Raw genomic sequence first — 9,892 nt, 5'->3', positions numbered from 1 at the left:
TGATCCCCACTATGTCCGGGCTGGTGTCAGCCATCAGGAGGGTGAGTTCCTCCTGCTTGTTTCCCATGCTACGAGTATTTGTGTAGAGGCATTTGAGGCCTCCCGTGGATGTGTGTACTGGCCCCCTCGTCCCAGCATTGCCCTGGCCCCTATTGCTTACCTGTTTGCTCGTTTCGCTCGTTTGTCTGGGCAGGGCTGTAGTTGTGGGTGTTGTTTGGTCTGGCACCCTGATGTTTCCTCCACCCTCATCTTTCCCTTCCCCCGACGAGCCTAGTTTAAAGCCCGCTGGAGGAGGTCCGCCAACCTAGAAGAGAACACACACTTACCTTTAGGGGAAAGGTGGAGCCCATCCCATGCAAGCATGTCTCTCGTCATAATGTGCCGGTCATGGCTGAGGAAGCCAAAGCCCACCTCGTAGCACCATTCCTGTAGCCGCCAGTTGGTCTCCGTGATGCACATTTCATGCCATCTGCCTCGTCCACTCACTGGCAGGATAGAAGAGAAAACCACCTGTGCGCCCATCTCTTTCAGCACGCGCCCCAGAGCGTGGTAGTCCTCCATCAGGCGATCAGGGGTGCTGCTGGCTGCATCATTAGTGCCCATGTGGACTAGGAAAAAAGGACCCAGGAGTCCAGGCTAGCCCGCCGGAGGGTAAAAAATAACACACAGCAGCACCTACTGGCTAGAGGCCAGAACACAGTGCTCCCTCATGGAGAAGGGGATTAATTAGAAGTCGTTGGAGTCTCTGGCTGTTTGCATGAACAAATTCACAGTTGGAGCAGTGTAACTGGAAAGTGTCACAAATTAAAACATCTCTGAACAGTGTTAGTTTAAGGTGCTAAATGGACTTTAGAGCAGTGGGAAATCCCAGGTCATGCAGACACAAACACAGGTGCATTGACATAAATGGGAAGTATCATTTCGTCTACACATGCCCTACTCTATCTTCATTGCATAGCAACTCCTTTTCTTTCCTTATTCTTTTTTTCTTCAGGTTGCCAATTAACCCTCCACATCCTTTGCAAGTTTGAACTCATCTTGACTTTGGACATTTCTTATGTTCATCCTTACATTTTTGGCCCCTTTCTACCATTTCTTGTAAGCTCTTTGCTTATTTCTTACCGAGAAATTATTCAGCTAGTTAGGTCTGGAGCTCTTTCCTCTAAGATTTTACCCCTTGTTTGTAGTACACATTCCAAAGTTTCTGCACCCTTTGAGTTAGTAGAATTCCAGGTTTCCTTATACAGGCCATCCTCGACTTACAACTTTTCACATTTACAGTGTTTATAAATTGACACCCTGTTTCAACCTCCTGATGTCAGTTTAGACTTTACAATGCTTGATCCGACATGACATCATCCCAGTGAACAAGTTTGCTGCATTGCCCATCTCCCTGGAGAACATCTGTCCAAACTTCCTTGGACACTTTCTTTAAGAAAGCAGACAAGACTCCAGAAAAACCAGCAGCCAAGACTCCTGAGAAGACTTTATCCAAGAACCCTTCAAAAAGTCCACCTAAGAGCCCTTCACAAAGTCCAGTAAAGTCACCTCAAAGAAGTCCTTCCAAATCAATATGATTGCTATCTACAATATAAATACATTAATGTAGCTATATTTCTTATCTAGAATTGATTGAGTACAAAATTATGGGTTGTTTTTGGTGAAAATAGGGTATAGGGCCTTGGTTCAGGAACCATTCCCCCGTTTATAACATTGTTTCCTATGGGAAAATCGGTTCCGAGTTTCAACGTTTCAACTAAAGGTGCAGTTTTTAGGAGCCAATTATGTCATAAGTCCGAGGACTGTCTGTATTCATGTCCCTGAGTTCCTCAGTTCAGTTAATTTCAATACTTCACACACAACATTTAAATGCAATTTAAATGAGGATTAAACCTGGAGCTGACAGCATACATACCTATTAAACTGGTTTAAAGCTGCCTAGAATCTTTCAAAATGGTAGCTGGAAAAGTCAAGTACTGTTCTGAACCAGTTCACTGTTAAATGGTTCAATGTTATGTATGGAAATAAAACTTCCTGTGACATTAGTCTGGTTGGTCCACCAGGCATCCCAAATTGCATTGTTCCTTCCCCAACTGGCTGCTCCGATATATAACCAAAACTATACTGCCTCCTTTTTTCCTTTTAGTTGGCACTTTTTATCAATGAGTTCCCTTGAACGGCTTGTTCAGTAAAAGCTATCTTTCTGATAACCAGCTGTGCCTTCATTCCCTACTTGACTGCAGCAGCTCATCATGCCTCCCCAGCCTCCGAAAAGCAAAAAACGTAAGTCCAAGTATTCCCCTCTTCCTTCCTCAAAAATCATGCAAGCACACTGAAGACTTTGGTCAACTCAGGCTACTGAAGTTTACTGAGTGCATGTTTAGGAGAGAATAGAAAGCAGAAAAGTGAAAATGCTCCTAGCTACAGGCCACTCACCCCTTCCAAAGCCTGGGTGTAAGCACTCCACTCATCTTACCCACAGTGAGGCATGATGGGTTGGGTGTTCATTCCCACCCTGGGTCCTGGAGCCACAGCACTTCACACACAATTGTGAACCAGTTCCCAATCAATGACATTTTGGAATGGTTTAATTGTTACCTGTGTTCTCATCCCAATTATAACAGAAGTGTTCCACTTAGTTCCATGATTTACTACATTTTTTAAAACATTAGCTTTTGTTTAATATATGCCTTTTCCTTTGGCGTTTTACTTGTAAATAGTATTTTGTGTTTTAGTAGCCTCTTCCAAATGAGAAAGTGTCTTGCACATACTTCATTAACCCTCACAAACATGCCAGTGAAGGAGGGAAATATTGTAAAATCAGTTTCACAAAGAGAAAAAATAAGGCAAAGAGAAGTTAGATATTGAAGTGGAATTCTTGCTGGGAAGTAGCTGTAAAATGGCTTATTGAGAGACACCTAAAGCCTTTTATAGATTATCAGAATATTACACTACTTAAAATATTTATAGGATATAAATGTGTGAGAGTATATGTGTATACATACATACACATGCACATCTTAAACTGTCACATGAATATTGTAGCTTTTGTCTAACAAACTTGACAGTGTACTTTTACCTTCAGGGTATGGTAAAAATTATTTTTATATTTTAATTAATGCAGGAAAAGCAAAGATTAGAAAATATGAATATCTTACTAGAGGAAAGATGACAAACAATTGAATACACTGATGCAATATAATGTTAAGTCCAACTGAAGCATAATGTCTCTGTAAAGCTAGGAATCTGTCCTTCAGTAATAAAAGCCCTGTACATCAGAGCAAATGCTTAATAATACATATTATAAAAAATCTCTTTGCAATTTATTGTGTATTTTGTAAATAGGATTTGGGATCTGTGCAGTGCCCCAAATTCACTTATTGAAAAAATGAATTAAGATAGATGCCTACCAATAAAAATGAATATAATAAAGCACAAGTACTGACTAGAAGCTGGAAAACACAGATACATTTACTCTCATGGACAAATGGTACAGTGCACTACACTTTCTCTAGTCCACTGGATCTCAGGTTTTTTAGATTTGAGGCATCCCACTGTCACTTTTTGGAATTTAGTGGCACCCCATTTAAAGACTAGTTAATTTCTTACATTGCTTATCTCCTTGCACACTGCAGCACCCTAAAAGTATCTCAATAGAGCAGACTGGGGAGTTTGAGGGTGGCTCATTAGACTCCTAGAAGAGGCAGCTATTCTTGCAGGATGCAAAAGGGGGTGATAGTGGCCACTGGTGTAGAGGCTGGTACCAGGTGAAAACAGTGTATGTAGAAGACCGCCATGCTCCAATCTGTCCCCATCCCTACCCTTGTCTCAAGTTCTTACAGGGACTTGAATGCCACCATCTAGAGCCACCATTCCTGGTAGCCCCTCCCATCAGCTCCAAACGTATGGAAGGAGCAGGGAAACAGGCCTACAGCTGCTCTGCCCAGCTGAGCACAGGGGCGACTTTCATAGATGCTGCTGTGGGGCAAGGCTGTGCTTTTCAACTCAGCTCCTATTCTCATGCTGCTGGAGCTGGTGGAAGGGGCCAGGGGGAGTGCTGCTGGGACACGCTGGGGCAATCACAAGCTTCCCAGCATATGGAAAAGCCAGCACTTCTTTTCACAGGGCTGAGGCACTACAGCACCCTTCTAAGAAGTATACAGCTCCCCAGTTGAGAATGACTGCTCAAATCTATATTCCCATGTGTAAATCTGTGTGCTCTTGTGCTGTGTTTGTTTCTGTAGCACAAGTTGACTTAGGAAGTGAACTTCTTGAATGCATAGAAATGCAGGTCTAGTCCAGAAGACAACTGAAGCACTTGAACATTCATTGGGTTTTAAAAAAAATATTGAATGGGTAAATGTTCAGGCTTATGATGATTCTGTATGCTAGCTTTAACGAACATCTAACTGCAAAAGATGGAAAGGTAAAATATTGATTGCTGTGACAATAAGGATATTAAATACAGTGATGCCATGTGCAACATGTGATGTCATTGTCGTGAACAAATTCTGATCTTCTCCTTTGAGGCTTATACCTCTCTCCTGAATTAAACTTCCTTGATTCTGGCATTGCTTGAAACTACCTTTTCAATGCTTGTTTCCACTCTTGTCCTTTGCCGTGCTGGCCTTGACCTCAGACCTTTTTCTTTCAACCCATGGCCAAGTCCATTTTTCTCCTTTTCCAGGTTTGGCTGTACTTCTTTGGTTTTGTTAGAGGTCTGCCTGCTTGCTGCCAAGACAAGGCTCAGCTGCCCCTCATAGCCTGGACAGGGCTTCCTGCCTTAGTGCCCTCAACTTGTCCCATTAAAGTATTTGCCATGGCTTCTGTATATGAGTAGTAGCCCTTGCAGTACTCTGTGGGGTTGCATCAAGACAGGTTTCTCTCACTCCAGTCCTCCCAATTCCTGGTCTGTTCCATGATCTTCATCTCCCTTTTTTCTCTGCCTTGTTCCTGCTTGAACTTTTTCCCAGCCTGCCTCAGCTCTGGGCTTTGGACTGCTAGCTTGTGACCGTTGTAGCACAGTGCCCTGAGCCTTCCATATCTGGGTTGCATCTGTGACAAGCTCCTGCTTCTAGGATCAAAATAAGTGAAAACATGATTTACCTCAGGAAAAAAACCAGCAAGATCTGAGGTGGCATGCTTGATTGGGAATTCAATAATTAATACTGATGGGATGGGTTTGAAGAGGCCAAGCATGAAGTGGGGTGGAAGATAGCACTGGATTCAATATTTGTTTAAATTAAAAGGCCTGGATTTGCTTTGTCCTTGACAGCAAGCCTTTTAATTTGCTTTCACCAAATGTCTACGGAAAGGTATGTTCTTTCCGCAAGAAAATCTTATTGATACCTAAATGAATAAACATGGGTGTATGTTTGCAGAAAGTCAGGCAGGACTTATTTGTCTAGGCAACCCAAAACTCCTTTTGATTTCCTCCCTCCTTTTAAATAAGGTTTGTGTCATTCACCTCAGGGAGGATAAGTAGTATTAGGTGAGTTAGGCAACCAATTTCCAAACATGAATAATAAATAGATCACAAAAGAGAATATGTTCTGGATAATCTGTATCCAGCTGGGCAGCTAACAACTTTCATTCAAAAACAGACAAATGTGTCTGTCCCTTCGATTTTTCATGAATAGAAGGGGAAAAAAGGAGCTAAATATGTTTGTAACAGTTTAGGTTGCTGAGTACCATTCTGATGGGCTCCCCACCCTTACAGGCTGCCTCATGCCTTCCAGGCTCTCTTTCTCTCCTGTCTCTCAGGATCTCACCTTGTTTTCTTACCTGCCATGTCTTGATGCAAACTGATAGAAAGGGGGGCTGCCTCAGAGACTGACAAGCCTAAAGTGCTCCCTCTTCCTCAATGGTGAACTCTCCTGACCTTGCTTACCTTAAGGGTTTAAGTCATAACCTCCAGCCACCCCCATAGTCACACACATGCCTCAGATGTTATGCATCACTCAGGTGGGACACTTGTTCCCTAAAGTCACCAAGCCACCTGAGGCTTTTCTCGTTGGGGCTTCAGCCTTCCCAGCTTCCACCATTCTACTCTGCTCTCTTAGCCAAGCCCACTCCTCAAGTACTTTATCTTGCCCTCTGGGGGCTTTACCTCTGCCCTTCTCAGGCTCCAGGCCCTCTAGCTGCAAAACTCTGCTCCTCTCTGCACTACCTCTGCCCCTTCCCAGGCTCTGGACTCCCCTGGCTCTTGTCTCTGCCCTTAAGCCTGACCCCCTGCAGGGCTCAAAGTAGTCATGTGCCAGTCAGGCACAAATGAGGCCTCCAAGCCACCCCTTCCTAGTCCCACCCAAACCACCCACTAAAACCTAAACATAAATTTAAGCTTTCTGGCAGCCCACCGGCTTCCTGCCACACTTCTTCCAAGCTCCAAACCAGATCCCTCCAATTGCATTCCCAATGCTCCCTGTCAGGCAGTCTTCAATAGCAGCAATCTTACAGCAAGACCTCCTCCCTCCACTGTTTCGCAAGTCTAACTTCCTGCTCTGGCTCTGGCTTATGTACTCCTAAAGGGCAAACATAGTGCCCATATCTAAGAAAGGGAAAAAAGAGGTTCCAGGGATTTACAGACCAGCCTCACCTCAGTCCCTAGAAAGATCATGGAAGAGATCCTCAAGGAATCCATTTCTAAGCTCTTGGAGGAGAAGAAGGTGATCTGGAATAGTCAGCATGGATTCACCAAGGGCAGGTCATGCCTGACCAACCTGATTGCCTTCTCTGATGAGATGACTGGCTCTGTGGATGCAGGGAGACTGGTGGATGTGGTGTACCTTGCTTTTGACAGGGCTTTTGATATGGTCTCCCACAACATTCTCGCAGGCAAGCTAAGGAAGTACAGGCTGGATGAATGGACTGTAAGGTGGATAGAAAACTGGCTGGAGCATCAAGCTCAGAGAGTAATAATCAATGGCTTGATATCTAGTTGGCAGCTGGTATCAAGTGGAGTCCCTCAGGGGTCAGTCTGGTGCCAGTTTTGTCCAATTTCTTCCTCAACGACCAGAAGATGGCATAGAGTGCACACACAGCAAGTTTGCAGATGATACCAAGCTGGGGGAGTAGATACACTGGAGTGTGGGGCTAAGATTCAGAGTGACCTAGACAAATTGGAGGACTGGGCCAAAAGAAATCTCATAAGGTTCAACAAGGACAAATGCAAAGTCCTGCACTTAGGATGGAACAGTCCCATCACCGGTACAGGCTGGGCACTACCTGACTGGGCAGCAGCTCTGCAGAAAAGGACCTAAGGGTTACAGGGTTACATACACTGCATATGAGTCAGCAGTGTAGTGGGCCAGTAAGGGCTGCTCCTGTGCTGAGCTACCTGCTTCACTGTGCCTGACCAAAAACCAAGCCTCAAGTGCTTCCTCTGGAGCACCTATGTCAGGCCAGCCCCCTTCCTGGAGCATACCTGCAAGCCTGGGGTAACAGTTGCCACCACCTAGGGTCTGGTCTTTGTTCAGGTCCTGTGCTCCTTGGGGTACACAGGCCTTGTAGATCTTGAAGGTGCTTGACCCACTGTGAAATCTTGGTGTGCTTCCTTTAACCTGAAGGACAGAAAGTGTGGCTCAAGAATGCTACGATGCTGAGGCGGATGGGTCTACCGCTGAGTGCGCGGGGGACCCTCTGCTCCCCGCACCCTTCCAGCTCAGCAATAGGCTGTGAGGGAACCCTGGGTGCCCTACCAGACCTAGGAGGCACCAGTTGCTGAGTGCTTCTGGTCAACTTCTGGGACTGCAGCCAAGTATGCTGGGGATCCCCCCCATCCTCCCGTGGGAAGCTCCATCTGCCCCGGCATCTTAGTGTTCACGAGCCACCTGGTACCTTGAGGTATGTAGAAAAAACATTTAAAGCTGTGTCTGTGTCCAAATCGTCGACTCTCTCCAAATCTCTCTGAATCAATTTGGAGGGTTCCAATTCGATTTGGAGAGATTAAAGGGTCTCCTGATTCAATTAGGATTCGGAGATTCAGCTACTGAATCAGGCTGAATTCTCCGCCAGATTGAATCAGTGACCAGAGCAGTGATCGTATAGCCCCAAAGCTTCGTACAGCCCCAGTCTACACCCTCTAACCTGATCCAGGTCACATATGTCATAACCCAGAACAACTAGATTGACATACAGGTGAGGAGACCAAGTGAAAGAAAAGGGGAAATAAAAACAAACAAACAAAAAAAAAAGTGGGAGTCTGGAAGAGGATTTTTCCACACATAGTGTGCCCCAGTTGTCTAGAAGGCTAATGGCATGCTGGGCTGCAGATGTGTTGCCAGTAGGTCCAGAGAAGTGATTAGTGCCCTTTATTCAGCACTAGTGGGGCCACATCTGGAGTATTGTGTTCAGTTTTGGGCCCCCCACTACAAAAAGGATGTGGACGAATTGGAGAAGAGTCCAGCACAGGGTGACAAAAATGGTGAGGGGGCTGGGGGACATGACTTGTGAGGAAAGAGTGAGGGAACTGGGCTTATTTAGTATAGAGAAGAGGGGACTGAGAGGGGACTAAATAGCAGCCTTCAACTCCCTGATGGATGTTTCCAGAGAGGATGAAGCTGGACTGTTCTCAGTGGTGGCAAGTGACAAAACAAGGGAAGTTTAGGTTGGATATTACAAAATATTTTCTCACTAGGAGGGTAGTAAAACACTGGAACAGGTTACTCAGAGAGGCTCCAGCCTTGCGGGGTTTCAAAACCTGGCTAGACAAAGCCTTGGCTGGGATGATCTAGTTGCAGCTGGTCCTCCTTTGAGCAGGGGGTTGGACTGGACAACCTCCTGAGGTCCCTTCCAACCCTAATTTTCTATGATTCTATAAAACCCTGCCCCTTTCACATCATGTGAATCCCCTGACAGCTAACTTGACCATAGGGCTCCTTCTTAACCTCCCCTCTGCTGGGTGCCTGTGCCTGTGCTACAAAACCCCTGCTCTTAAAGGGGCCATGCCACTTCCCAGTAACAGGGCATGGGTTCCCTGTTACAATGCTGAATAAATTATTTGCAATGAATAAATGTATGTATGTGTATGTATCTGTGTATGTATCTCTCTCTGTAGCTGTTGCTGGAGGACTCTGCTGCCTGGCTTTTTCCCCCAGTGACCCCCTGCTGTGGTTTCTGCCTATAGTCAATATGAATGTTTTGTGATCGTGATGGGAAATAATCAAATTTTGTTTTCATATAGCCTTTTTTCAGCATTTGGGCTTCTCTGACTATACCTGCAAACAAACTTAGTAGTTATATGGAGTGTTGGCTTTATGAGCTTTAAATGCTGTGTACATATACTGCTGAATACTGAACTTCAGGTGTCATTGTTTGCTAGTGAAGCATTCATGTGGAACCAATGGGAAAAAATGCTCACATGAGAAAGATTAGGAATGCTCAGCCATCTTCCCCATGTGATCTTCACCACATGATTTTCACCCATTTCACCCAGATTATTACATAGACAGCTTAACCTTCTCATTTTTATTCTTTGTTACCATGCTGACTAACCAACAAATTATGTTGGCTATAAATTCCAAATGCAGCAGGTCATTCTGTTTCCTGTGAGGTCAGTTTAAAGTGACAGCTTATTGCAGATGATGATGAAATGTTTTACAAATAGGAGCATTGCTCCATATATTACACTGGGCACACTTCCATCAGATGTTTACTGTGGAGCTGACTAATTAGCTTCGCAGTAAAATGTCAGCATCTATGCATGAGACACTATTAGGCCCAAGAAAACTTACTTACTCCACTGCAGGATAGTACTGCCAGATACAAGTACTATCCTGTGGCAAAGTAAATAACACCTCTGCAACACGTGTAGATGCTGACCTGGCTGGCTGGGGCAGGAGGGTGCTTCAGTGTGGGGGGCTGTCTGCCAGCTAGCCCCACACTGGAGCACCCT

This window comes from Crocodylus porosus, unplaced genomic scaffold (genome assembly GCF_001723895.1).
Source record: "Crocodylus porosus isolate Cpor-Errol unplaced genomic scaffold, CroPor_comp1, whole genome shotgun sequence".
In the NCBI taxonomy this organism is placed as follows: Eukaryota; Metazoa; Chordata; order Crocodylia; family Crocodylidae; genus Crocodylus; species Crocodylus porosus.
The sequence above is the reverse complement of the archived record's forward strand: the minus strand, read 5'-3'. Positions refer to the sequence as shown.